The sequence below is a fragment of the Dermacentor silvarum genome, chromosome 2, assembly GCF_013339745.2.
Source record: "Dermacentor silvarum isolate Dsil-2018 chromosome 2, BIME_Dsil_1.4, whole genome shotgun sequence".
Classification (NCBI taxonomy): domain Eukaryota; kingdom Metazoa; phylum Arthropoda; class Arachnida; order Ixodida; family Ixodidae; genus Dermacentor; species Dermacentor silvarum.
Window position 1 is genome coordinate 50,866,998 of NC_051155.1, and position 26,908 is coordinate 50,893,905.

Consider the following 26,908-nt stretch of genomic DNA (forward strand, 5'->3'; position numbering starts at 1 on the left):
AGCTATTTGAATAGGTGGTGAAGCGCTAGGAAAGTTGACACCAAAAGCTCCGAGCCAAAACTAAGGCCACAACGTAGCGCTAATTGTAAAGTAACAGAAGTTTCACACAAATTTTTCAAAGCACCACGGCATCCCTCCACACAACCCTACAGGAAGGCATTGATAGTAATAGAGTTTTGCCTCACCTTGTGGAATAGAGAGGAAACCGGTGTAGTGAAACGCCAGCCGTACGGTCGTTGCTGTTGCATCCTTGCACGGCACATCGTTTCCGCGGGTATCGAGGAAAACGTTCGGCGTGAACTGTTGGTCGCATCGTCCCGTAGGACGCCGTACCCGTTGGACGCAGTGTTCAGCACTTTCATCCACGATGAAACGCACCTCGCAAGACCACGCTCAGCAAAAAGTAAATTCGCGCCACAATAATTCAGAGAACGCATGCAGGAGCGAAACACCAAAGCATGCGAGGAGGCGTGTCGTAGCAGACGAACTTTACGAGCGCGTCTTTCCGTGCACTACAAGGGCTGCATGGTATGATTACGACATGCGCCCCTTCTTCAGAGGGCGCTGAGAAAAAGGTATAAAAAAAGCACTGTCATAATTTCTTTACACATTGCGCCTAATAAGAATTGATTGGGACATAAATGTCGTTTGAACAGTATAAGAAATTGCTTCGCCCTTGACAAAAAATTGTTTTTTTTTATCAGTGTTTGTTCCCTCCTCCACTAGTCGCGCTTCAATTGCAACTCCCATAACTCCCCTTGTTGATGTCGCTGGCAATAGGTTCTGAACCGCTTTTCGCCCGAAGCTTCGCGACCTATGTGAATTGGCCTTGGGCGAAGCGCGTCGGCTTTTATACCTGAGTCATCGAAGGTTCCAGATTAATCCCTGATGCCCGCGTGTCTTCCAGAAAGTTCTAGACAATTCGCGTCGGTCATTGTTCATACAATCAGATAACATAAGCGTCGGTGAAAACAGGCAACGGAAAAAAGCATCGATAACGTTCTAGAAACTTCCGATACAGGCGCGTTCTGCGCCGAGCGATAACGTTTAACATTTGTTAGCCGGTGGAAAGCGGCCACCGGTGAAAGATGTATACGTGTCAATATGTATGTATTTATGTTTGTATTTATGTTATATATTTAACCCTGGGAATGTTAGCCAGCGCCACCACTCACAAACCTTGGGGGCGGATGTGGAACATCCTTTTTGCCGCAGGCGTCACGAGTACGTGATCTTTTGGGGTAAAGGCGACGGGTCAATAAACCCACATATGCTACCTGAAGGCATCAATGTTCCCGGATTTAAGTCCCTCGGTATGTAATGAACGAGAAAAAAGGGAACCGAGGGGCCCGAGTTTGGTTAATCACAACATAAGAAGCCAACAAACAATGATACCAAGGACAACATAGGGGAAATTACTTGTACTTACTAAGTGAATTAAAGAAATGATAAATTAATGAAAATTAGAGTGGATGAAAAAACAACTTGCCGCAGGTGGGGAACGACCACACGTCTTCGCATTACGCGTGCGATGCTGTTACCATTGAGCTGCCGCGGCGCCGTTTTCCCATCCACTTTCTGCGCTATTTATCTGTTAGTACTACAACTACCCCTGGGAGTGTTGTTGTAGTAACAAGTTATAGGACTGCCGTGGAAACATTTTCGTGTACTTTCTAAATGGCTTGCCTCGTTAGTGACGTGCGGCAGAAATGCCAGACTTTGCATCGCGAAAAAATTGTGCGCATTGTAAAGTGCAGGCACCAACTGCACGAGATATCAAAATTAAACCAATGGAACGAAATGTAGCTAGAGTTTACAGCACCAGCGCACTTATTGAAGCAATCGGCGAATATTTCGCGTGCCTCCCTTTCAGCTCCTCTTCAATGCTGGCGAAGTCCATATCACCTATCGGCAGTTTTGTAACGAGCTCTTTAACTTTTAAAGTCGGTTCATGATTTAATCCGTCTTCTGTTGCAACCTCATTTCTGCTTCGATGCATAGCTGGCAATAGTATTTCAGCTCATCGTTAAATGCTTAGTTTCACCACGAAAAGTGCTGTACTAACCATTTGTTCGTTCTAGCGAGAGCTTGGTAGCCATGCAGAGGGGTTGGCCTTGCGCATGTTGATTGCGCTGCGCAAGAGCACCAACATTCTTTCCTTGATAAAGGCCCTGCTGGACCGACCGCATTCCCAACTGTCTAGGGAGACAACTAAGTGGTTACTAAGGGCGCGATCTTGTACGCGTTCCAAAATGGAATGGAGGCGGTCGGTTACATCCAGCCGCACACGATTGGTCAATTTGATCGTCACGGTTCAAATTGACCAATCGTGTGCGGCTCGTTTGAACGGACCGCCTCCGTTCCATTTTGGAACGCGTACAAGATCGCGCCCTAAGACTCCTCTTCTTTCTAACGGCACAACTATTTTTATATTTTCAACCAAAATCCAGGCCCACAAATATAAATTCGTATTATCAGTGTTCGATCAGTGTTGGCTGTTCGATGAGATCCATTATAAAATCCATTAAGCATTACGTGGTGTTCAGCTGCATATATTCACACTATACCATCCGTTTCAATGCTTTACTGTTCAGTTCTTTTTGGGTTAGAAATTATCGCTGTCTCCGGTGCTTACTGACAATACATATTAGGCTCATAAAAAAACGTTTTCTTTTCGTTGCTGAAGATTTAGAACAACTTGCATTTAAAGCTTCCTTGCTAAGGCAATTTACAATAGTTTGTTGAGTAAACATCCAATTTCTTCGACGCAGATTCAGAGCCAATAAACTGTGGAATTAAGGACACAACTGCAGCCTGTGGGGGAGCCTTGTAAACTTTACTTCCTTCCCGTCGTTGTGCCCTGTGCCGCCTTGCCTTCGCGAGCCATGACAGAAATACCGCCTAGGATTTCAACATTTTTGCCTCGAAAAGTGCATACCAGTAGAAATATTGTTTGCCAAGATTTACATTGGGGCAATGCTCCGATTATTATATTCGATGCTATTCAAGCTGCACTCATGTTAAACGCACCATTGGTCATTCTGTGCGCCCTTTTGCACCCTTTCGCGATTTTTCCCAAATCATGTTGGCATATACATTTGCGAGCGCCTCTCCTAATGTTAGGTACCTTCATCGGCGTGGGGCAGCATTTATATCGTGAATTGCATGGATTTCACTGAAACTTACTGAGAAGGGATTACTTTCTGCTTTACTATTCTCGTGGTAAAACTGTGCCAAGCTCGATATCGCTTATATGTAATCGTAGCGACGAGTACAATTGTAACCGTAAAAGTACTAATGCGCACAGGTTCAGTGCATCAGTCTCTGAACTTAATTCCATTACATATAGGAACGTACGCCAGTACTTGCCGACTTTTATCGACTTTATTCTCAAATAATTGTTGAGAAACAAGCAACCATGCTTTCCTGTATTAGTTACTCGAGAAAATAAATAAGCTCGTGACGAAGTGATTTGGACTGTTCGCGGTGCTCTTTTTTTCGCAACGTCCATTTTGATGAGCGAATGTCCATTCCAGTTGGACGATAACAGAAATGTCGGGCAGCATGTTCCCTATTCACCAGTGAAAAATTGCAAAAGTTTTCTGCAAGGAATCTTCTGTCTGTTCGTCTGTCTGTTTTAAATTGGTTGAAATAACCATTGCGTTCGAAGCTGTCTTCATAGTGGCAGCGTCCCTGAAGGATGCCTTTTCCGTCGAAAGAAGAAAACATGTTCCTCTACAAAAGCGGCCGTAGACCACCATTAACACAAGGGGCACCTACAGTACGTTGAATTCAAGATTTACCACGTGTAACAACAGCGTTAGAGCCAGTTTGTGCCATGTGCACTCGCTCAAGCTCAATGCTTTGCCTATCAACGCGTGGCACGTCAAAATAAAGGCTATCGTATTTTGAGCAGCAAACACAACCTTGCACTCCAGATCTCTCCTACGGCGGCAGCCACCGGCCGCGCTGCGCTGATACAGGAATTGAAAACGCATGAAAACGCTCGGCCACGGTGTCGAATGTAGCTTGACAAAGGCGCAATATCGTCGCATTATATGCACTCAGAACGCGATAAACAGTGTTATTTTTTCAATATTAGCTAACCAGCCCACAGAAGTCAACAATTAAATTTTTCCAGTCAAGCATACGCAATATCCTTCGCTCAAGGAACCATTGTAACAGTTTAAGCGAGGAAGAAGAATGCGTTTATGCACCCCTTTCCAAAATAAGAGCAGCCAGAAATATATTCCTACGGGATTTTTTTAGTATCCTACGTTCTGGAAAGGCAACTAATACTGTGAACGTTTGTTACCTCCGGCCGTAATTGAACTATAAAATACAAAAAATCGCAGTTTTGCCCGGGAATCGAACACTCGATTGTGATAGGAAATTAGTAGACAGCTATATGAAGTAAGAATAGTAGTTTTATCGGCTGTATAAATTTGTAAGCATTCGCTTACTAATCAAAATTAACAAGCATGCTCGCCAAGGGGGGGCAACACATGTTTGTATTTCCCCCCTTGTGTAATGCCTTCGGGCCTTCAAGGTGATAATAAATCAAATGAAACGAAAATGCTGTCGCGCGTGCCCGAGCAAACATGAACTTATCTCACTCGATAACCGCGCGCACTCGCTGTCACAACGCTGGAGTGGGGAAGCGCCGCACAGCAGCGAGCGAATTGACCTTCGTGCTGCCTCTCGCTTCTACGCGAACTAAGCGGCGAAAACACAGCGCACACGAAACTATCAGCACTCGGAGCACTCTGTCCCCATGGCATATGGCTTTCAAGATAGGGCCCGCACGGCCGCGCCTTACGCAGCAGCCGCAGTAATAGAACGGCCCCCCTCTCTCCCCTCCCCTCGGTGCCTTGCGCGCGACGGTAGACGGCGTACGTGGGATTGAACCAAAATTGTCGGCACACCCCCGCACGCTTTCACTCGCACATGCAGCATACGGCGCGCGGCGACGATGTTATCGCCCTTGGACTTTATAGGCACCGGGCGCGGGATGAATTTGGACCGGTGGCGCCTTCATGCGGCTGCGCCGTGAAAGTAATGGCATGTGGCGGCCGGGCCGCGCGCAGCAGGCGCTGCCGTGAAACAAAGTATGATCAAACATGTTGCGTTTTTTGGGTGCACCAACAGTTACTGAAACATGACTGAAGCTGGTTACGCCATTCAATTCAATCGTTGTTCATCGCGGCATCGCGTTTTTCAGGCGGAAAGTCTGTATATGTGCGGTCTGTAGGCAACAGCGCGTTCAGTGCTCAGCAATTGAAACGCGATACTCGAATCGCACGGTCGCCAGCGCTTTTTGCACTGACTGTAAGCGCTGGGGACACCGAACTGGTGCATTGTGGTGTAGAGGGAAAGCGAAAACCTTCGTAACGCATTATGACTGCATTTGGTCCCACAGCGCTCACCTGTGGTTTGAAAAGAAAAAAAAAAACGGCGGCAACCGCGCGCTGCCAGCGCTTCAATCGCTGGGCACTGTACATTTCCGACGCTGATTTGCTATGATCTAGTTCTAACGTTAATAAGAGAGCCGTTCATACGCAAGAGCTTCGTGTCCCACTTGCGTGTCTTCGCCTCCACAGTGTAATGGCTCCGCAGCTTGGGCACCGAAGGCGAACACTCAGATTTGTAGTCATTTTGCCGTCTTATCAGTGTATCAGTCTTCCTTTTAATGTACATTTTCCTTCCTAGCTATTCCCAACTCTGGTTGAGTCCAGCAAATGACTGTGCTGTGCATCGACGGCGAACGCCAACTCAGTGGCGGGTTCACACTCGCCGCCACCGACGGCTCCCGTCGCGCTAAGCTACATAAAATGGGCCGTGACTGAAGATTGGGCTAGTTTATAAGCAATTAAGAATGGGGAAGCCTTGCAAAGATAAAAGAGCTACAACGGACAGAGAACGACTGACACATGTGCGATCGGCGAAGCAGCTCAAGAAACAGAATAAGGAAGACGTATGTCTCCTTTTTTTCTGTCCATAATTGTTGTGTTCTTCGCCTATTTACATGATTAAATACGCGTGAATGTTAACGCGCACAGCAAAATAACATCTGGAACATAACTGCTGGAGTTCCACGTCTTAGCTTGCCGCGGTGAGCTCCGTTCGCGTATGCATTTGCATCGCAATTTGCGCTCGTTTTCTGCTTTATATACTACTTGATGCCACGAATGTGATCTGCCTCGCACAAGTGACGACCTTTCTCAAAAGAAGACACGCGTAAATGCGTTTTCCGGTGCGTCAGCCCTTATAACCCGCAGTGCCAAATCACTGCAAGCACCGAGCGCCTTCGTCCCGTCGTCTGCTTCACATGCCAGTGCTTTGTTAGGTGCCGTTCGCGGCGCTGTTCGCCAGCATATCGCCGGCGCGCCGGTGGCGCCTTACAACGGCCGCCCGGTGCCTATACAGAACATCAGCGTGACTTCAACGGTAGAAATGTTCTATATACCGTATTTACTCGCGTAATGGAGGCAATCGCGTAATAAATGCACCCCCAGCATTAGTCCTTATAATTTGGGTTTATTTTCTCCCTCGTAATAGATGTATGCTTTGATCATGCACAACACCACGGAGATCGACGCTTCTCCGTGCGTCATCAAAATAAAGTTTTGTCTCTCTCTCTCTCTCTCCCTCGTAATAAACGAACCCTGAACTTTCTGCCGTTAAGTAGGAGAAACACAGTATGATTGGGCGTCCGATATGGTGTCTGACGGGTACGATTGTATCGGACGCCGAATCGTTGCGTGTAACTCCTTCTTTTTTGATAGCAATCATATGAATAATTTAGGCGCATTTTAGCCGTCGGCGCCGGCGATCACGGCTCTTGCTCCCGCGTTCGAGGGAGGAAAGTGGGGAGGAAACGTGTCTTATTTCGTCGCGCGCATGGCGCCGGTGGGAGGGGAGGGAGGGAGGTGGCGCAGCAATTGCACATTTCGCCGCCGCGCGCGCCCTATCTTGAAAGCGATCTGCGTCGGGGGCTGTGTCTAGGTGCTACGGCGGTTTATACCTTTGTGCGTGCTCCGTTATTGCCGCTCAGCTTGCGTTGAAGCGATACACGGCACGAAGGTCGGTTCGCTCGCTGTTGCTGGCGCGCTTCCTCGCGCCAGCGTTTCCACAGGGAGTGTCCGCGGTCATCCAGTGTGATTGGTTCATGCTTGCCTGTGCGCACTGACACCACGCTGGTTAAATTACTTAGCAAGTTTACACGGCCGATGAAACTACTATCCTTACTTCGCATAGCTGTCTCACGCATTTGCTATCGCAATCGATGGTTCGCCATTCGGGCGAAACTGCGATTTTCTTATGGCACGTACACACTAGCGGGACAGCGCGCGCGGTGCGCCGCCGGCGGCAAAACGCAGCTGCGGCAGAGCGGCCACATCAACCGGCGGCGAGCCGCTGCGGCAGTCACGTGACAGCATAGACTCCTCTCCCCTTCTCGAACTATTCATCAGCTCCGTCCGGGACCGGACACGTACAGACGATAGTACGAAACGAGTTTTCGGCTTACACCAGACGCGAGTACGAAACGAGCGGTCGGGCAGGTTCGCATGACACCAGTTTACCGCGCGCACATCACGGAAGCGGGCCGCTCTCATTGGTCTCCTTCATACGCGGCACGCGGCAAACCGCAAAAAATCGGTCCAAGAGCGATCCCTCCCGCGGCAAGAAAAACCTGCTTCGCGGCTGCTATAGCGGCACGCGTCTTGCCGCCGGAGGCGCGCCGCGCGCGTTTTGCCGCTAGTCTGTTCGTGCGATTAGAGATGGCCGTGGAAAATATTGCTCAGAATTTTACCCCGCATAATAAACGCACCCCCAACATTGTGCATATTTCTCGGGAAAAAAGTGCGTTCACTATGCGAGTAAATACGGTAATTGCTATCTCAATAAAAACTGTAGATAACGCATTCTTGGTATTGTAAGATATAACGTTGCTGCTAATCAACGCATCTAATGGTAAGGATTTAACATTCGCACCAATCCAGTGGAGCCGTACGAAGGAGTTCACGGCATGGTCCTCGGCCGTCTATATGCGGTACATGATCTACTGACCGCATAATAACACGCCGCATTCTTATTACCTAGTATATGTGGACCTTCAATTTTCTTTGTGCCGTACATGAATTTTTTCACACAGGACCCTTCTGGGAAGGTCACATATATGCATTTAAATATGCGGCACGCCTAAGAGTACCACTTATGTCGCGGATGGTAACCAGGACATGACTAAGTGTGCATAAACAAAGAAATTATGAAAGCCTTGGGCGATTTTGTTGTGGGCAAAGATCTCAATTCGTTCTTCGTAAATAGTGGTGTGTAGGCGACGTAGATTTACCTTGCAACAACGCCATGATGAATTTCTTGTACCGTTGATACTTTGTGTGTTTTGATGTTCTTTTCCTTATTCTACCCAACTTTCTTGACATCTTTTTCGCGTCATAAACTTCTTGTACGCTCTGCACTGAACTGTACGCTCTGCACTGAACTGTATTTAATCATGAGCCGAGTAATTGTGCTGGTCACAGGTCATACGCGGGCTCGGCATTATGCGTGTATAGACGGAAAGCTGATACCAAGTCATTTGTATATTTATGAAGTGTATCTAGTGAGTTTCACTTTGTGCAATTCTGAAAGCATTTGATTCTGTCAATTTGTTATTTTCTCTTTATACGTTTCTCACGTGTAGTGCTTGTAATGTGTCTGTGTTTCTAGCTACGATTTAGGGATAGAGCCCACTTCAGTAGCCGAGCTCTTCCTATTGTTTCAGTTTATGAACAAGAACTTCATCCCAGCCGCCTGTAACATGCCACTATGCGTGTACGATCGTCTGACAGATAGACGCAGTTGGCGCTGTTTGCCGACAATGTGACCAAGAACTTGCACAACACACTGAAGAACGTTTTAAGGAAGTAACTTATACAGTCATGCTAAGTTTTTCGCATTATGTAACTTATTGCCGCTGAAAGCGGAACGCTAGTCGCGGTGTGAGTTTAATACTGAATGCCGCGTCTGAATCGGTTATAACTGACTAGTCGCATTAGTACGAAGGCATGCCAAACTAACGACAACCGTGTCTGCTCGTGATTCACGTCGAAGTGTAATATGACTGAACACTTATAACTTATGGCAACTTATACTTATAGCACTTGTGCAAATCAGAACCATTAGGAGCCTTAACTGTACATTGATTTATTTCAAGCGCTCTGCCCTCAAAGAAAAACACAAAACGACGCCCTAACAAATAGGCACGCAAAAAGAAGTCAAGTGGTGACAAGTACGCAAGCACACAACCATCGCAATCATTACGGTCGTGTCCATCTACAGTTTGTGGGCGCACAGCTACTTCCTCTTTGCCTTGCTAGCATTAGGGAAACGTATATAGATGATACCTCACGTCTCTTTTCTCTTGTGGGTGTGCAGAACAGCACGCAAAAATACGGTCGAGATTTCTTTTTGCACTGCTGCTCTAGCAACATCAAAGTAGGGACCGAATAGCGACCGAACTACGCAGCAGACGCTGTGCTTTTAGAATTCGCATACACGAAACCCGGATAAAGTGCTTCGCGGCGCGTCCGCGGTGCGGCGTCGCTTTCGTGAAAATTGCGAATTTATGACTTCGTTTAGAGTTTCTATGGCAGATAGCGGGCACTGCTTCTGCGGTAACTTAGTTTGGTTTAGAAATGAATTAGTCGAGACAAATTTCTTCAAGGGGGAAATTTTATTTCATATTTATACAGTGTTGTACAGCCTGCATGAAGACAAGCGCATGCGTGCGCGGCTAGGCAGTAAAAAGTATCGCGCAGGCACATTTATTTTGTCCTATAGAAATTTAACTCTTTTCGGGTGCCACACCAAGAAAAATGGCTGAATATTTACAAATATGACTGAGTGAATATACGCATACACTGCCAGTGTACTAATAAAAAATAATATAGTGATGAATGCAAGCTGTGAATTTCAGCTAACTATTTTCATTAGGCCAGACCTTACATATTTTTCATTGCTTTTGAAGTATTTAGTGTCGATTACGTAGTTACTCCATTAATTTAAAGGCAACACTAATTGCTAGCGTCTTTTTTCATAATTACTATAAATTCTAGGAATAACCAATCTGGCAACCTCAATGTGGTCGCTGTGTTACATTCAGAATATAAAAATCATCGAAAAACTAGTGCTTACATAAGAAATCCGATGGGGAACTGTTTAGCTCCACAAAACTCTGTTTACAAACCTTGTGAACTAGCAAAAAAAATAATGCGTCAGAAACTGTGTGAATATAATTTTTGTGTTGGCTGTGCGTCTGCACAAAGGCGTCGTGTACAATATTTGTTTTCAATTGCTTTGTTTAAAAAGTAATCTAAACACGAACCGCTTCGCTTCGCTTCTTGAAAACAGTGTACGCTATCACGTTTGTCGCTTATCACTACGAAAGGCCCTTCGTTACTCGCACAATAACACAATGGAACAGCCTACCCGCACGCATCTCGACTGAAAAAGGAATACATTTAACCAAATTCCAAATGCGTATGCCGACCGAACAGTGCCCCAATTTTTTCCACGTCTCGCGTTGTCCTCATTCTGTTCGCGCTGTAAAACGTTCTCAAGAATCAACTAGGCCACCAAGAAGCCATAAAAATCACTTGCTTGGCTGTTCCATTGTGTTAGTGCGCGAGAGACGAAGGGCCTTTCGTAATGATAAGAGTGAAACGTGGCAGTGTATATACTGTTGTCACTAAGCGAAGCGGTTCGTGTTTAGATTGCTTTTTAGAACAAAAAATCGAAAACAAATATTAAAGGCGACGCCGTGTATACGGATTCACAACAAACCCAAAAATTATGTTCACAGGACTGCTGAATACAATGTAATACTAGTGCAAAAAGAAATTTAAATTTCCGCATAATCCATGGATCACTAGTGGACTACTTGAGAGCATGAGGAAAAAAGAAAACAAGTATAGTAAGACTAAGAAACAACCTTTCAATATTAATTTAGCGTTACGCTATAAAAATATTGCAACATCCTGAGCAATTTATTCAAAAAGTATGAAAGGCACTATTACGAAAATGAATTCGTGAAAAATGGGTTTCATCCGAAAGAAAAATGGCAACTTATCAACAACTTTTTGAATATACCGCATTTTGGCAGCTGCACTGAAAAAATAATTTACAGTATCACTGACCCGCCTAGCGGGTCAGTGATAGTTACTGACCCGCCGTGCGTTCAGTAACCACTTTTATGAAATATATAATACCACCCATGTTTCTTCTGACTATCATGCTAGCCGATGCAACCACTCTTTCTTTTTGTTTCCTGTGACCTTTGAAGAAGTCCTTACTGATATTTGCAACTTAAAGAACACAAGTCCTGGTCTTGATGGAATTCCCGCATTTCATTTAGAGCTTGTTGCTCCCACTACTTCTGATGCTCTCAGTAATTTAATTAACCTTATCTTCACAACCGGTATATTCCCTAGATTTCTAAAAAAAGCTAAGGTAATTCCTGCTCACAAAAAGGGCGATAAAGCTCAAGTCGTTAGCTCTCTTCCTATACGTACTTTGTCTTCAATTAGTAAAGTTGTTAAAAAGTTATTAGCTAGCCGTATTAACAGCTACCTTAACAAATTTAGCTTGCTGAAACCTTGTCAGTTCGGTTTTCCTTCAGGAAGCTCGACTAACTTGGCTTTGCTAGAATTAACTGATTATATTAGACGTTCACTTGATCTCATACACTTTGTTGGCTCGGTCTTTTTAGACTTTACTAAAGAATTTGATACAATAAACCATAATGTTTTGTTTACTAAACTGCCGTCTATTGGAATTTCTGGTCCGGCACTTAATATGTTAAAAAGTTATCTATCTAATCGTGAATTAACAGTGTACGCAGGTGGGGCTTTCTCTGAAAGCAAAATATTAACCAAGGAGTGCCTCAAGGCTCCATTTTAGGTCCATTATTCTGCATTTATATGAATAATTTACCCGACTGCATTATTATGCACTACCGATATTATACGCAGACAATACGACTGTTCCCCTCGCAGATAAATCAGTACTTTCGCTCATTTTGAAACTAAACAGTGACCTGTCTAAAATTATTGATTTGTGTAACGCCAATTTTCTCATTTTAAACCCTGCGAAAACGCAATTTATGATATTTAAGTCATCACAGAGACATATACCTTGGCCTCCGACCATAACTCTCAATAGGCATGACAATCCTCCCTCCAGTTGTGTGTCCTTCCTCGGCATTAAATTAGATCCCCACCTTAAGTTTACCAATCACAGTGCGCACATCAAACAAAAAAAACAGCATTTGGTAATAGAGCACAACTCAAATCACGTGAATTTTTTTCTAAAGAAGCATTATTATCATTACACTTCGCTTTCATTCATAGTTATATCATTTATGGTATTGCTTCATGGGGTAATTACTTATTGTTGTCATCTTTCCTCTATTCAGCACATTCAAAATCAGGCCATTCGCACTACAACCCGAAGCCATTTTTTCTCTAATGCCTCCTCTCAACTACGTACAAACCACATTCTTCAAGTTACAGATTTGTTTAACTATCATTTAGCTATATTATTTTTCAAACTATTAACTAAACAAGTTTCTTACAACTTCGTTAGTTCTGATCTACTTCTTAATCCTAATAACACAAGGTATGCAGCAGAAGGAAATTTCCTGTTACCTCTATGTCATAATAATAACGGATAGATGGCTTCCTCTTTTTGGGCACTTAAACTTTTGAACAGTCTACCATATGCCAATAAATTGTCATCTACCTTGTACTCATGTAAACACCAACTTAAGAATTATTTGCTGTGTGATTATTTTTGTATAATGTTATATTGCTAATTTGTATTTTTGCTAATTCCATTTTGTTGTTTCTTTGCTCTGTATACCGCTTTATTTTTTTATATAACAATAAATCAAGGGTCCCGGTGCAGTCTCTGACTATGGGACCCTTGTCTGTATATCATTTCTTGTGTAAATAACTGTATGAACGAATAATAAACTGAACTGAACTTAAGGTAAAGAAAACAAACTAGGCGTTAAAAACAAGGTTCAAAGATCACTATAATGGGTAATCAAAAAAACGTCACCGACTGATATAGTACAGATCACGGACACAATGTGGGACTTGAGGAGATGCTGGCAGCGAGGTTCGACGCTGGTGCAAACCCGATGAAGCAGCCACAGTCGACGGCGCTGTAGGGCGTAGGGCTTGCATGTGCAGCAGGCAACGGCCGGAGGCGAGGCATTTGTCATGATGTGCGCGGAATGGACATATGTGGTTATATGCATTGTGGTCAGTGAAATGAACAAGCGGACGATGACGTGCCAGGACGAGCGGCTACAGCACATCGATGCCACGTGCACGTGCCCAGCGGAGAGAAGAAAAAAGAGAGCGATTGTGGTTGCGAAGAGGAAGAGGCGCAATTTTCACAATTTGCACGACAGCCTCGTGGCCTCCAGGACTCTGAGAAGTTACCTGAAGGCGGAGGCGTGGTGCCTACCGGGAAAGAGCAGCTGCGATACTGAGTCTATAGGGAGTCCTAGGCGTCGGAATGACGCGTAGACAGAAGCCCTTTCTATGGAGAAGGCGGGGCAGAAACAAAGTAGATGTTCGATTGTTTACTCCTCTCCGCACGCTGAGCAGGCCGGGGATCGAGAAGAAAAAGAAGCAGGCGGAAGGGTGCGTGAGATATTTCGGAGGGAGACGGCGATCGCAGCAGACGTGGTGGGACCGAGATGACAGCGTCCAGAACATGTGAGTAGCGGCCTGCCAAGTTCCTGGCCAAAGGTCCTACATGCTCCCACCTGGGTCGGTATAACGCAAAACTATTCCAAACTGTTTTTATTACAAACCCGCCACTACCCCTCCGTGAAGCCCATTTTGCCTGTCTGTCAAGCGACGTCGGAAAATTTCAAAAACGGATGCGTCAAAGGGACGTTTAGGCCTCATTGACACAGCCGTCGAATGTTTCATCGCGTCACCGTCGCGTCAAAAGAACGTACAGCCGGCGTGACGGAGCAGTGTCTGCATAGGCGACGGTGGTGTTGATGTAGACAGGAGCACGGTTTTTGTACAGTTTTGACTGACCGGTCCCATGTTCGCCTACTTAAAATTAAATTTGGGGGTTGTACGTTCAAAACCACCACCTGATTATGAGGCACGCCGTATAGTGGGGGACTCCGGATTAATTTGGACCACCTGGGGTTCTTTAACGTGCACTGTTGTGTCTGGCGGTCCTTCGCGACAAAGGAGGCTTCATCGCCAGACGTGAAGCTATCTTCACGCTTGTCATTTCTCGCGGCCGGGTGGCGACACCGTCACCTGGGACTGATGGATGAGCAATTAGGGTCCAGGCTAGAGCACTGCACGTTGGGCTGCCCGCCCGAGCCCACCCGAAAATTTTATGGCGAGACCCGGGCCCGGCCCGGGCCCGGAAATAATCTACGTTACCCGCCCGGCCCTCCACCCCTTTACCTTAGGCCCGAGCCCGGCCCGGCCCGACTCGAAACAGGCCCGAACCCGGTCCGAGACCGAAGAAGACCACTGAGCGGCATTAAAAAAATAAAATAAAGAATAGAATGAAAGGAATTTATTCTTAAGGCATCAATACATGTCATATGCAATTAAGAACACAATTTGAGCGGTCTGAACGCAAATACCAGCGCGCAAAGTAGTACAAGTGACCCTGCCGAGCAGTATCGCCAGCAGTTTCTCACAGCGCGTCCTCGATGCGGCCCAATACACTTCTATCGCAGCGCCGCCCCAGTATTTTTCCATGTCGGGCGCCTCGCTGCAAGGCATGCGCCGCTCAGCCGCTCGTCCCACCTCAACCGTATTCTAGTACACTCTAGCCGAAGCGCAGCCACGACCGGTCGTGAGCGTAGCGCATGAATGGAGTAAAAGTAAAAGCTTCTCGTTCCTCCATGGTGCAGCGTAATGTGCTGCTGTAAGGCGGCCGGTTGAGAACATGCGTGGATTCATGGCTGGATGCAGTGCCATATTATCTTATCTTACCAGTCATCGTTTTACCAATTCGCCTTTGAAGAATCTGGAAGTGGCGAGCGCGCTTGCACCGCGCTGAAAGCATTCATTACATTGATTTAGGTAAGGAATACAAGGGCATCCTTTGGTTTGAGGCGACTTCGGTCTTTCTGGAATTTTACATCTGTTCAAACAGCACAAAATACGGCGGAAAAAGAAAAGGGGAGCACACAGGAGTTGCACTGCTAGCTTCCAGCTGCGCCGGGGCAAGATATTCTTCAGATCCGAGACGCGCGAGGATAACTCGCTGCACATTACATGCACACCACTAGAAAGTCCGAGCCCGGCCCGGGCACGCGTCAAAATACCCAAACCCGGCCGGGTCAAAAACCACATGCCGTGCCCGAGCCCGGCCCGAGCCCGTGAAACAACTGCCCTACCCGGCCCACGGGCCCGGCCGGGCCCGGGCTTTCGGGTAAGCCCGAGCCTATGCAGTGCTCTACTCCAGGCTGCAATGGGTCATCGGCCTCGTGCGTAGCTGAAACAGCAATGTCGCTCTTGGTGTGTTTCCGTGAAGCACCAGCGCCCGTCCAAACTACGACGAGGCCCGGCGCCGACTGTGACGCGCCAACCTGGAGCCCCTTCCGAGACAACACCCACCGCCTTAACTGGAAATGATGGCTTCCGCGAACTGACCGCCATGGAGAGGCGACAATTCTTGCAAGGGGCCAACGTCAAGCATTCCCGCGAGAGTCACATCAACGTCTGGTTCCCAAGGTGTCAACCGTTGCCTGTGTGCGGGGGAGATCAGGCGACACTGGAGGCGGAGCCTGGCAGGAAGGTGACAAATCATGGGCGGGATATGGCAAACTGGTCGAAGATTGTCATTGGCTAAAGAAGAACTCAAGTGTATTCCCTCGTCGAGTGAAAGAGGGAGACGAAAGGGATAAAACAGCGGGACTTGAGTGATGTGGGGACGCTCAGGGATGTAAACGCGAGAACATGGAAAGATGTTAGCATGTAGACGGCTCCTATATCATGGAGCCCTTCTTGAAAAATACCACATGTAAATTTGTATATAAAATGTTTTCTGATCTCACTGGACTTCTCATTGTCCCGGCACCTGGCACGGCACCATCCATGGAACCTTCGTGGCCGCTCGGACCTAGGACTTCGCAACAGTGGCTGGCAGCTTATGGGATCGGCCAGCGTTGGCTACGCACGTATGTGTCTGTGCGCAGGCGTCTTCAGCAGCTTCTCAACGAAGAGGAGATCGGCGACCGGTGACCGTCGGAACATCTACGTCGCATGCGGCGGCTTCTCAGTGACAGTAGGCTGGACGCAAACAGCCCGCTGCTGCGGGAACTGTTCGTTCAGCGCCTGCCACAGAATGTCGTTATTGCCTTGGCTACCTGTCCCTCGACAAGCTGGCGGAGCTGGCCGATCGCGTCATTGACTATTCAGCAAGAGGTACTGTGGCGACGCAATCTACCGTTCAGCTGTCGCAACTCGAAGACCGGCAGTCTCGCCTTGAGCAACTGACCGATGACCTTGCCTAGACTGTTAATGCACTACGGCCTCCCTCCCACCCTCGTCGACGAGACCGCAATTCCCGTTCCAGATTTACCCCTAGGTCTAGCTCACGTTCAGGCCTTCGTCGCCCCGTATACTCCTGGTACCACAGCTACTTCTGTGCCGGCGCACGTCAGTGCCCTTCCCCTTGCGGCTGGCAGGGAAACATACCGCAGAGCCACTGATGGCGGCCAGTGACTCTTGCCGTACGACAAGCCGCATGTTCTACGTCACTGACAGGATTGCTGGACATCGATTTCTCAGGGACACAGGTGCAGAGGTAAGTGTTGTTCCTGCCGTGCGACTAGACCGGTACCGCTCTCATGAAAACTGCGCCTCTTCAAGCAGCCAACAGCTCTGCTATCAACACATATGGTCAGCGCTCTCTTACCCTCGACTTGGGTCTCCGACGCACCTTCCGGCGCGTGTTCGTCGTTGCAGACGCACGCATGGCCATATTGGGTGCTGATTTTCTGACCCACTTCGCCCTCAGTGTTGATCTCCGCGCTTGTCGACTCGTCGACACGACGACCAGTATGTCTATACAAGGCATCCTCGCACCTAGGACATTACCCACAGGAACGGCGCCTCAGGTGCCATCATCTATGTACGCTTAAATTCTGTCAGAATTACCAGCCATCGCGAAACCTTCCAACCTCGAGCTGCCAGTACGTCACAACGTCACACATCACGTTGTCACTACTGGCCCTCCAGTGTTTTGCCGACCCAGACGTCTCTCTGGGGACCGCCTTGGCATCGCCAAAAGAGAATTCTGCCACATGCTGCAACTGGGCATTATCCGTCATTCGTTGAGTAGTTGGTCGTCAGCTCTCCACATGGTTCTCAAGCATGACCCTGGGGATTGGTGACCGTGCGGTGACTACCGAGCGCTCAACGCGCGCACCGTCCCTGATCGTTATCCCCCCCCCCCCCGCGCATTCACGGCTCCTCTGCCAACCTAGCGCGAGCGGTGATATTCAGCAAGATAGATTTGGTAAAGGTGTACCACCAGATTACAGTTGAGCCAGCGGACATCTCTAAGACTGCAATTGTGACACCTTTCGGGCTTTTCGAGTAAGTTCGGGTGCCATTAGGGTTGAGAAACGCTGCTCAGACGTTCCAAAGATTCATCAACGAGGCAACCCCGGGACTCCCCTTCGTATTTGCATATCTCGACAACCTCCTGGTGGCTAGTGTTTTCCCCGATCAGCATTGCGACCATTTGTGCCTGCTATTTTCTAGGCTACAGGAACACGGCCTTCTCATAAACCCCGCAAAGTGCGTCTTCATAGTCAACGACATTCAGTTCCTCGGACACCGCCTGACTCGCGAGGGCATCAGAACATTGGAAAAGAAGGTTCAAGCCTTGCGCGTCGTTCCTCGCCCAACATCAATCCGGAAGCTCCGCGAGTTCCTTGGACTGCTCCACTTACACCGCCGTTTTCTTCCCAACATCGCCCGCATTATCATTCCACTCACCGACCTACTCAAGACCAGGAAAGCTCCGTCCTACCCACTGACTTCGACGTCTGACGCTGAAGCGTCCTTCCAAGCTGCCAAAAACGCATTGGCGGATGCCACACTGCTGGTGCATCCTCTGCACGTTGCACAAATGTGTCTCATCACCGATGCATCTAGTACGGCTGTCGGCGCGGTGTTACAGCAGTTCCAGCGCAACTCCTGATACCCACTCGGGTTTTTCTCGCAGCAACTGAAACCTACAGAAACGCGATACAGCACGTTCGGTCGTGAGCTGCTGGCGGTATACTTAGGCGTTCGACATTTCCGGCTACTGCTGAAAGCCTCAAGCTTTCACGTCTTCACAGTTCACAAGCCTTTGACATTCGCTTTTCGCGGTAACCACAACACTTATACCGTACGAGAAATACGGCGCCTTGACTTTATGTCTGAATTCACCGTTTATATTCGGTACACATGAGGCCCTGTCAACGGGTCCGCAGATCGTCCCGTATCAACGCAATATCAAGGCCCACACTTGACTTCACGGAAATCGCCGCGGCGCAACTTACGGACGTCGAACTTCGGGACATCCGCTCATCCACCACGTCACTGGCGCTTTCCGACGTTCCCCTTCCTTTTTCTTCGGGCACCATCGCTTGCGACGTCTCACGGGGTCGAACACGTCCGTTTGTCCCACTACGGCTCCGCCGTCAAATATTCGACAAGCTTCACGGCGCAAGTCATCCCGGAGTTCGTGCTACGCCGCGTCTCATTACCACCCACTTTGTGTGGCCGAGTTAGAACTCTGACGTGCGCCGCTAGGCACGTGAATGCTTTCACTGTCAGAGCTCCAAGACGACACGACACATGAAATGCGCCAATTCAATCCTTTCGCCCACCCGACGCTCGGTTCGATCACGTTCACATCGATATCGTTGGCCCATTCGTACCATCCAGAGGTGCTGGCTACATCCTCACTTGTGTGGACCATTATACCCGCTGACATGAGGCGCTTCCTCTCACCGACGTAACGGCACTTACCGTGCCGAACGAGGACATTCGTGAAGCCATGGCGCCTTACAGCCGCGTCACGGACGTGGCGAGAGAGCGGTGGCGGGTACATGATTAGCATCTTGATTGGTTCAGATGCCTACCGGACAGTTGCTACCGGGAAGAATGAGCGCCTTAACGAGGATATCACAGCTGTGGAAACGCCCTTCGTGTGGACTGTGCAAGCAAAAAGCTCGCACTTCGCCTCTGCAGCAACTTGGGCCCTGCTCATGTCGGCAGAGTACGACGAAACAGCTATGTGGCGTCTCGACCGGGCACGGCATGTGTTTTGTGACCCGGGCCCGGGCCGGGCTCGGGTTTTTTTACGCGGGCCCGGGCCGGGCTCGCACCAAAACGTCGCACCAGAAAGATTTTTTTCGGTCTCGGGCTGGGTTCGGGCCGGTTTCGAGCCGGGCTCGGGCCGGGCTCGGGCCTTAGGTAAATGGGTGATGGGCCGGGCCGGGCGGGTAACGCAGATTATTTCCGGGCCCGGGCCGGGCCCAGGTCTCGCCATAAATCTTTTGGTCGGGCTCGGGCAGGCAGCCCAACGTAAAAACGGGCCCGGGCCGGGCTCGGCTGAAAAGATCAGCCCGTGCAGTGCTCCAGCAGCGACAACAGGGAGATTGCAGCACGGCGACTAAATATGCAGTTGAACAGATTCGAGGAACAACTTGAGCTGCTGCAACAGAATGACGATGCCATCACTGCCTATTTTAAGGAAGGTCATGCCGAAAGAGTCAAAGAGGAGCTGCTTCATGGCCCTAACATCTAATACATGCCTCATTATGCTGTGATTTGCCTAGATGCAGTGACGACAAAACTGCGTGTCGTTTTTGACGCATCCTCACAGGCTGTTAGTCAACACTGCCTTAATGACGTTTAGTCCAAAGGGGTAAAGCTTGGTGTCGATTTCGTACAGCTATTGCTGTCGTTTCGCTGCCACCCGATTGTACTTGCTGCCGACATCAAAAAAGGCCCATCTCCAAATGCTCATCGGACTGGAAGATTGTGACTTGCTACGATTTTTTTGGGTTGAACGGTTCCCAACGGATAAAAATCCTAGCCCGCCGGTTGTGGCTAGGCAGATGACGAGAGTTCCGTTTGGAGCTGCCTCAAGTGCGTTCCTGCTCGCTGCTACTCTTCAACATCATTTCGCGTCTTGTCGGGACAGCTTCCCGGTCACCACAGCCCTCTTGGAAGAAGCCGTCTAAATGGATGACCTTATCATCGGAATGTCAACTGCGGAACAAGCTCTGGCCGTGTACAAGCTGCCGAAATGGGAATTGAATTTTGACATGCTGAAGTAACAGTTTATAGAGGATAAAGTTGCCACTGAGAGTGGAGCTGAAGAACACCATCTCATAAAAATTTTGCAAGTGCCATGGGAGCGTGGCAGCGACACAATTCAGCTGACAGCGCAGAACGCCGTTACCTTTGCGACAAGCAGACCAGCCAAGAAGCGCACGGTACTTCAAACGGTAGCTAGAGTCTACGACCCCCTTGGTTATCTCGCTACGTTCACTGTAAGAGGGAAGCTTCAGTTCCAAGACCTGTGGAAGCGGAATAACGCATGGCATAACAATCTACTAGATGAGGCACAAGCCGTCTGGAATGCGTGGTGCTCTGAATTGCCAGACGTACGTGCCAATATTCTCTGCTACGTGTTTTTGCACGATCGCAGCACACAACTGTCATTTGAGATGCACACATTTACTGATGCCAGTCTTAAGGCTTATGGTGCATGCACCTACGTGCGAGGTCGTCGTGCCGACGACATATGCGCCTCACACTTGCTCATCAGCCGAAGCAGCGTTGATCCGATAAAGACAGTGTCCCAGCCCCGGCTGGAGCTTATTGCCTGTGTCATCGGAGCACGGCTGGCTGATTATGTACGAACACTGCCACTCCTTAAGACTGCGCCCACTTATTTCTGGACAGACTCTCTCGTCGCTCTACACCAGATCCGAGCCAAGGATCGTAATAGGGATCCCTTCATCAGCAACCGCGTAACCGAAATTTCCAGGCTTACCAATCCTGATGAGTGGACGCACTGTAGCATCCTCGATAATTCTGCCGATCTGCTTACCCACGGTGTATCTACAAGGATGCTGTTGGAGTCAGACAAGTGGTGGCATGGACCTTCTTGGCTTTCAACTCCAGGGCAAGTCCGAAGTTTCAAGCATGACGAAAGCCTATAGAGGAAATAATCGACGCTGAACCCTTGCGTGATCCAGCAACAGTGGTATGTCCATTAACCACCCCTTCATCTAATGGAATTGTTCGTGTGGAAAATTATAGCTCTCTCAATCGGCTCTTACGTGTTACCGCTATCGTGTAGCGGTTCTTTAACAAGGCGTCGAAAAGAAGCCACGTTCGTAGTGGAGCGCTTACAACTTGGGAGCTGCAGCACGCCGAGAGCTGAAATCCAATTCCTCCTGAAACACAAACAGCTGCCATCGACAACTTCTGTCCTTTGTCTGGCCCCATTTCTGGACCAAGAAGGATTATTACGTGTGGCAGGATGGCTCAACCTGCTCAACGCCAGTACCGATATTCGGCATCCCATCCTTTGCCTGCCAAACGCAAGTCCACATCGCTAATCGTTCAAGCAGCACATGCACGTACTCTTCATGGTGGCGTAGAGAACTTCGAGAACTGCTCTGGGTGCTAAAGGCAAGGAAAACTGTAAAAACTGTCATTTCCCAATGTTTACCTTGTAGAAAGCTGCGGTTGACGGCATGGGACTGCCCCTGTGGCACCATTACCACCAGAGCGAATAACAGAAGCTCAAGCAGTTTCTGTCGTCGGCATCGACTATTGTGGGCCCCTTTATGGCCACACCGCCGGGGACTCAAACAAGGCCTACATATTATGACGTCTCTGTTGGCACGACGTTTATTCGGCCCGAGTACTCGGGAGCGAACCAGCAAAGGCACACACTCGATGATGATGATCACACATAACTGAAGATGAGGACGCGAGCATCGTAGAATGATGACAATATATAGATGAAGAAGACGTGCGTAATAAACGCCCACACTAATTCGCCCCCACCCTCCCACGTGGAAGCGGCCATCTTGGCCGCAGGTCACGGTGTCGAAGAACGCCGCGTGAAGGGTTTCACGCGGGAGACATGAACGACCTCGGTGCTGCGACAACGGCGGCCTGTTGCGGCGACAACAGAAGTCACGCGATAATTGGTGGGCGATGTCTGCTCCAGGACTACGTAGCGCCCGATGAATCGCGGCTGGAACTTGTCGCACAAACCAGGCGTGCGAAGGGGCGTCAATAGAAGTATTTCCTCACCAGGTCGGAAAGACACAACACGATGGAAGGTGTCGTAAATGATCTTCCGGTCTTGTTGTCTGGCCGCTGTGTTTACGCGAGCACGCTGGCGGCACTGGGCGAGTCGTGAAACGAATTCTTCGCTAGACGATGTAGATGGGTTGACAGGAGAATTGAAGAAAGAAACGTCTAGAAGGGAAGTAGGCGACCGTCCGTAAACTAGGTAAAATTGCGAATAGCCGGTGGACGCTGAACGGCCGTGTTGTAGGCGAAAGTGACGAATGGTAGAAGCTTGTCCCAATTCTTGTGATCAGGCTGAATATATACGGAGATTATGTCGGCAAGCGTGCGATGAAATCGCTCTGTCAAGCCGTTAGTTTGTGGATGGTAACTCGACGCTGTATTGTGGGTGGTACCACAAGCGCGCAGGACTTCGTTTAAATGTTGCGAAAGAAAGACCTTTCCACGGTCGCTTAGCAGTACCAGAGGAGCACCATGGCGCAGAATTATAGCTTGAAGGACCAAGTCGGCAACCCCCGAAGCGGAGCCAGTTGATCACTGATGTCTCAGCATAGCGCGTCAGGTGGTCGACGGCAGTCAATATCCACCGATTGCCAGCTGCAGTAACAGGAAGGGGCCCGTAAAGGTCAATGCCAACAACCTCAAATGGTGCGGTGGGACACGGAATAGGCAGTAATTCGCCGGCAGGAGTAGAGGTTGGTAGTTTGCGACGCTGACACGGAGAACAGGAACCGACGTATCTCCCCACACTAGTAGAAAGACCAGGCCAATAGTAACGGCTTCGAATGCGTTCGTAGGTCTTGTAGAAACCGAGATGACCAGCAGTCATGTCATCGTGGAATGCTTCGAGGACATGGGCTCGAAGAGAGCGCGGTAGAACTGGCACGCAGCGTTGACCGTCAAGGTGGTAAATGCGCCAATACAGCACGCCATTGTCCAGCTTGAATTGTGCGAGTTGGCGTCGAAGCCGCGCGTTAGGTGGGCGAGAAGCGGCAGAGAGGTGGTCTATCATACGCCGACAATATGGGTCTGCCCGTTGGCGAGATGCAAATGTTTGATCATCGTCCGGAGAAAGGTGGTCTATTGAGGTAAGAGAGGAAACCCGCGTAGAAGTGGCATCCGAAGAGCTGCTTTGCGACGCAGTTGCCCAGGTGTCGAGTGGGTGCGCAGGAAGTGGGCAGCGAGAAAGAGCATCAGCGTCTTTGTGTTTTTTTTTTCCTGACTTATGAATAATGTCAAAGTCATATTCTTGCAGGCGGAGAATCCAGCGACCCAGGCGTCCAGTCAAGTTCTTGAGAGTGGAGAGCCAGCATAATGCGTGGTGGTCCGTAACAATTGTAAAATGACGCCCGTGAAAATAGGGACGAAACTTCTGTACGGACCAATCAACAGCCAGGCACTCCTGCTCAGTTATCGTATAGTTCTTCTCGGCATCGGTTAGTACGCGACTGGCGTATGCAACGACTCTCTCGCGCGAAGAGTTGTCGCGTTGCAGAAGAATGGCGCCGATGCCGTGGCCGCTAGCGTCTGTGTGCAAGAGAGTCAGTGCAGTCTCATCAAAATGTCAAAGCACAGGTTCAGACGTGAAGGTGCCCTTCAGCATGTCAAAGGCTGTTTAACATTCTTGAGACCAGAGAAAGGGTACGCTGGAAGCAAGTAGCTTGTGTAGCGGCGCAGCGATGGAGGCGAAGTTCCGTATACAGCGACGGAAATAAGAAGCGAGGCCAAGAAAGCTTCGCAAGTCTTTAGGCCTTTCTGGGCGAGGGAAGCGAAGGACCGCAGCAATCTTGTCAGGGTCAGGACGTATGCCCTCCTTGCTCACGCAATGCCCCGGGACCTTAATAGATCTGCTGGCGAAACGGCATTTCTTCGTGTTGAGCTGAAGACCAGCGTCGGTAAGGCACGCCAGAACTTAATCTAAGCGTTGCAGGTGCTGAGGAAATGTTGATGAAAAGACGACAATGTCATCCAGGTAGCAGAGGCGAGTTTTCCATTTCAGGCCACGCAGCACGGTGTCAATCATGCGTTCAAAAGTCGCAGGTGCATTGCATAGCCCAAAAGGCATGACGTTGAATTCATAAAGTCCATCAGGGGTGGCAAAGGCTGTTTTTTTCTTTATCGTCTTCGTGCATTGGGATTTGCCATTAGCCGCAGCACAGATCGAGGCTTGAAAAGTATTCTGCACCTAGTAGTGAATCAAGGGCGTCGTCAATGCGAGTCATAGGGTATACGTTCTTTCGAGTGATCGTATTGAGGGCCCGGTAATCGACGAAAAGCGCATGGAACCGTCCTTTTTTCGAACCAAAACAACCGGAGATGACCAAGGGCTAGCTGAGGGCCGGATGACCTTCTGTTGTAGCATGTCCGCAACATTTTCTTCTATAATTTTCCGCTCGGATATGGACACGCGGTAGGGGCGTCGGCGCACTATGGACGCGTCGTCTGTCTGAATGCGATGCGCTGCAGCTGTGGTTTGGCCCAGAGCCGACAAATGGACATCAAAAAAATTTGCGTGTTTGTTCACCAATGCAAGCAGCTGCTGCATCTGAAGGTGGCAAGTCACTGCTGATGGCTGCAGTAAGCGCGGAGGGAGAAGCAGTAGCACAAGTAGAAGGGTGTTTGGAAGACATAGTTGCAAGGGGCACGACGCATACAGGCCCTGGGTCGGCTGCGCAAGCCACTGTGGTGTTTTGCGGAAGGAGAATTTTCTCCGATGTCGCGTTCGTGCCGGTGACAAGCGCCGAGCCATTGTAAAATCGAAATACACCTGGTGCAAAAGCGATGCCTTTATGAAGACAACGGAAAGAGGGCAAGACCAAGACGTCACCATGGTCGATATCGGTCGACATAATGGTAATAATTCGCTGTCGGCCGGGAGGCAGTTCGGTATCTCCCGCAGCGATCAGGCGCAACGGCGTGTACGTGTCTTCCCCAAGTAAGTGGTCGGTGACCACAAGATGCACGACGCGTTGACCACAACAAATAGCCGCGCAAGCAGAAGACAGAAAATCCTACCCTAAATTAAGTTGATGAGCGCACCGGGACAGCAAAGCTAATTGTATATGGTGCCGAATATCATCAATCACGACACGGGCAGTACAATGAGCGGAAGCTCGAACAGTGTCCCCTTGGCCTGCAACTAGCGTCGGTCTATCGTATGGCGTCGTGACCTTCCTGAGACGGGACCATAAATCTGCGTGAATAACGGAAATTGTCGCGCCTGCGTCCACCAAAGCATCGACGGGCACTTCTTGGACAAACACCGAGAGCATATTAGACGGGCGCGCTGGAGGAATTTCAGTCCTGGTGTCGTATGCAGTTTGTCCTCCAAAAACTGCATCGCTTAGTTTCCGGACGAATGTTAGAGTTGAGGGAGACGGGCCGTAGTGGCGACGTGGAGCGGCGGAACGGTGAATGGGAGCGGCGTCTAGCTGAACGGTAAGGGCGCGTTCACACTGAGACATTCGGCGTCTGGAGTGGCGCGGAACCCAGTTCGGCGGCGGCGAGATCCGCCGGAATAGCCCTTTCCGCGCCGATCGTGTCTCGGACCGATTTTTGCGGCAGCTGCCGGCGGATTCCCTCGCCGCGGACCAATCGGAGCGTGAGTAGAATTTCTAAGATGGCGGCCGGGTCGCACGCGCGTGTCATGTCGCAGTCGTCGAAGTCTGTCGCGACGTCGGAAATGTTGATAGAATTGGTCCGCAACTACCCTGTCCTCTTCGACAAGCGCCACGTCAAGCACAAGGACAACGTGCTAAAAGATGAGCTCTGGAATAAGATCCGGCAGGTGAACTCGGATTGAGTGGTAAGTGCGTGTTCTATGATCTTCCTAATTTGGTGCTCATATTGCAAGCTCCAGCTGAGGCTTGCGATGCTGCAGCCTTGCGATAATACAGCCTTACGCTAGGCTATCAGAAAAGCAGAACTGGTTCTGCAGTCATGCCCATAAAAGATCGCTACACATGTGCCCAAACACGCTGGCGAGCACTGTTTGTTTTTGTTCGATGGCCGGCCAGCCCAGTGTACAAGCAGGTGCGGCATTCTCTGAATGTAAACAGCGCAGCCAGGTGGGACATGATGGAAAAACCACGCACATCCAGAATGCTATTTCGAACACTGAGCGTGTCCGTTCACTATCCTGCGTGTGCATCAGTTGCGCTGCATGCTCTATGGTGGCGAGGAGCACAACTTGAGAAAGCAACTTGATGTGTAGCGGCGCACTACGAATATACACGTTTTGCAGGCGAGTCATAGGGAAACATGAACATATTGTGCACTATTGCACGGTGTTCCTTTATCTGCCGAAAAACTTTTTCATTTATTCTGCATGTAAAATACTTTTGAGTGAAACTGTAATTGGACATTGAACAAGTAGTATTCCACAGCTACATTATTTCATTGGCACTGAATAAATGCAGATATGAAAAGTGCAGCAAATATTATACCAGTACTAGGAAGTATACTATTTCATATAGAAAATCCTAAATTCATCTCGCCTGTAA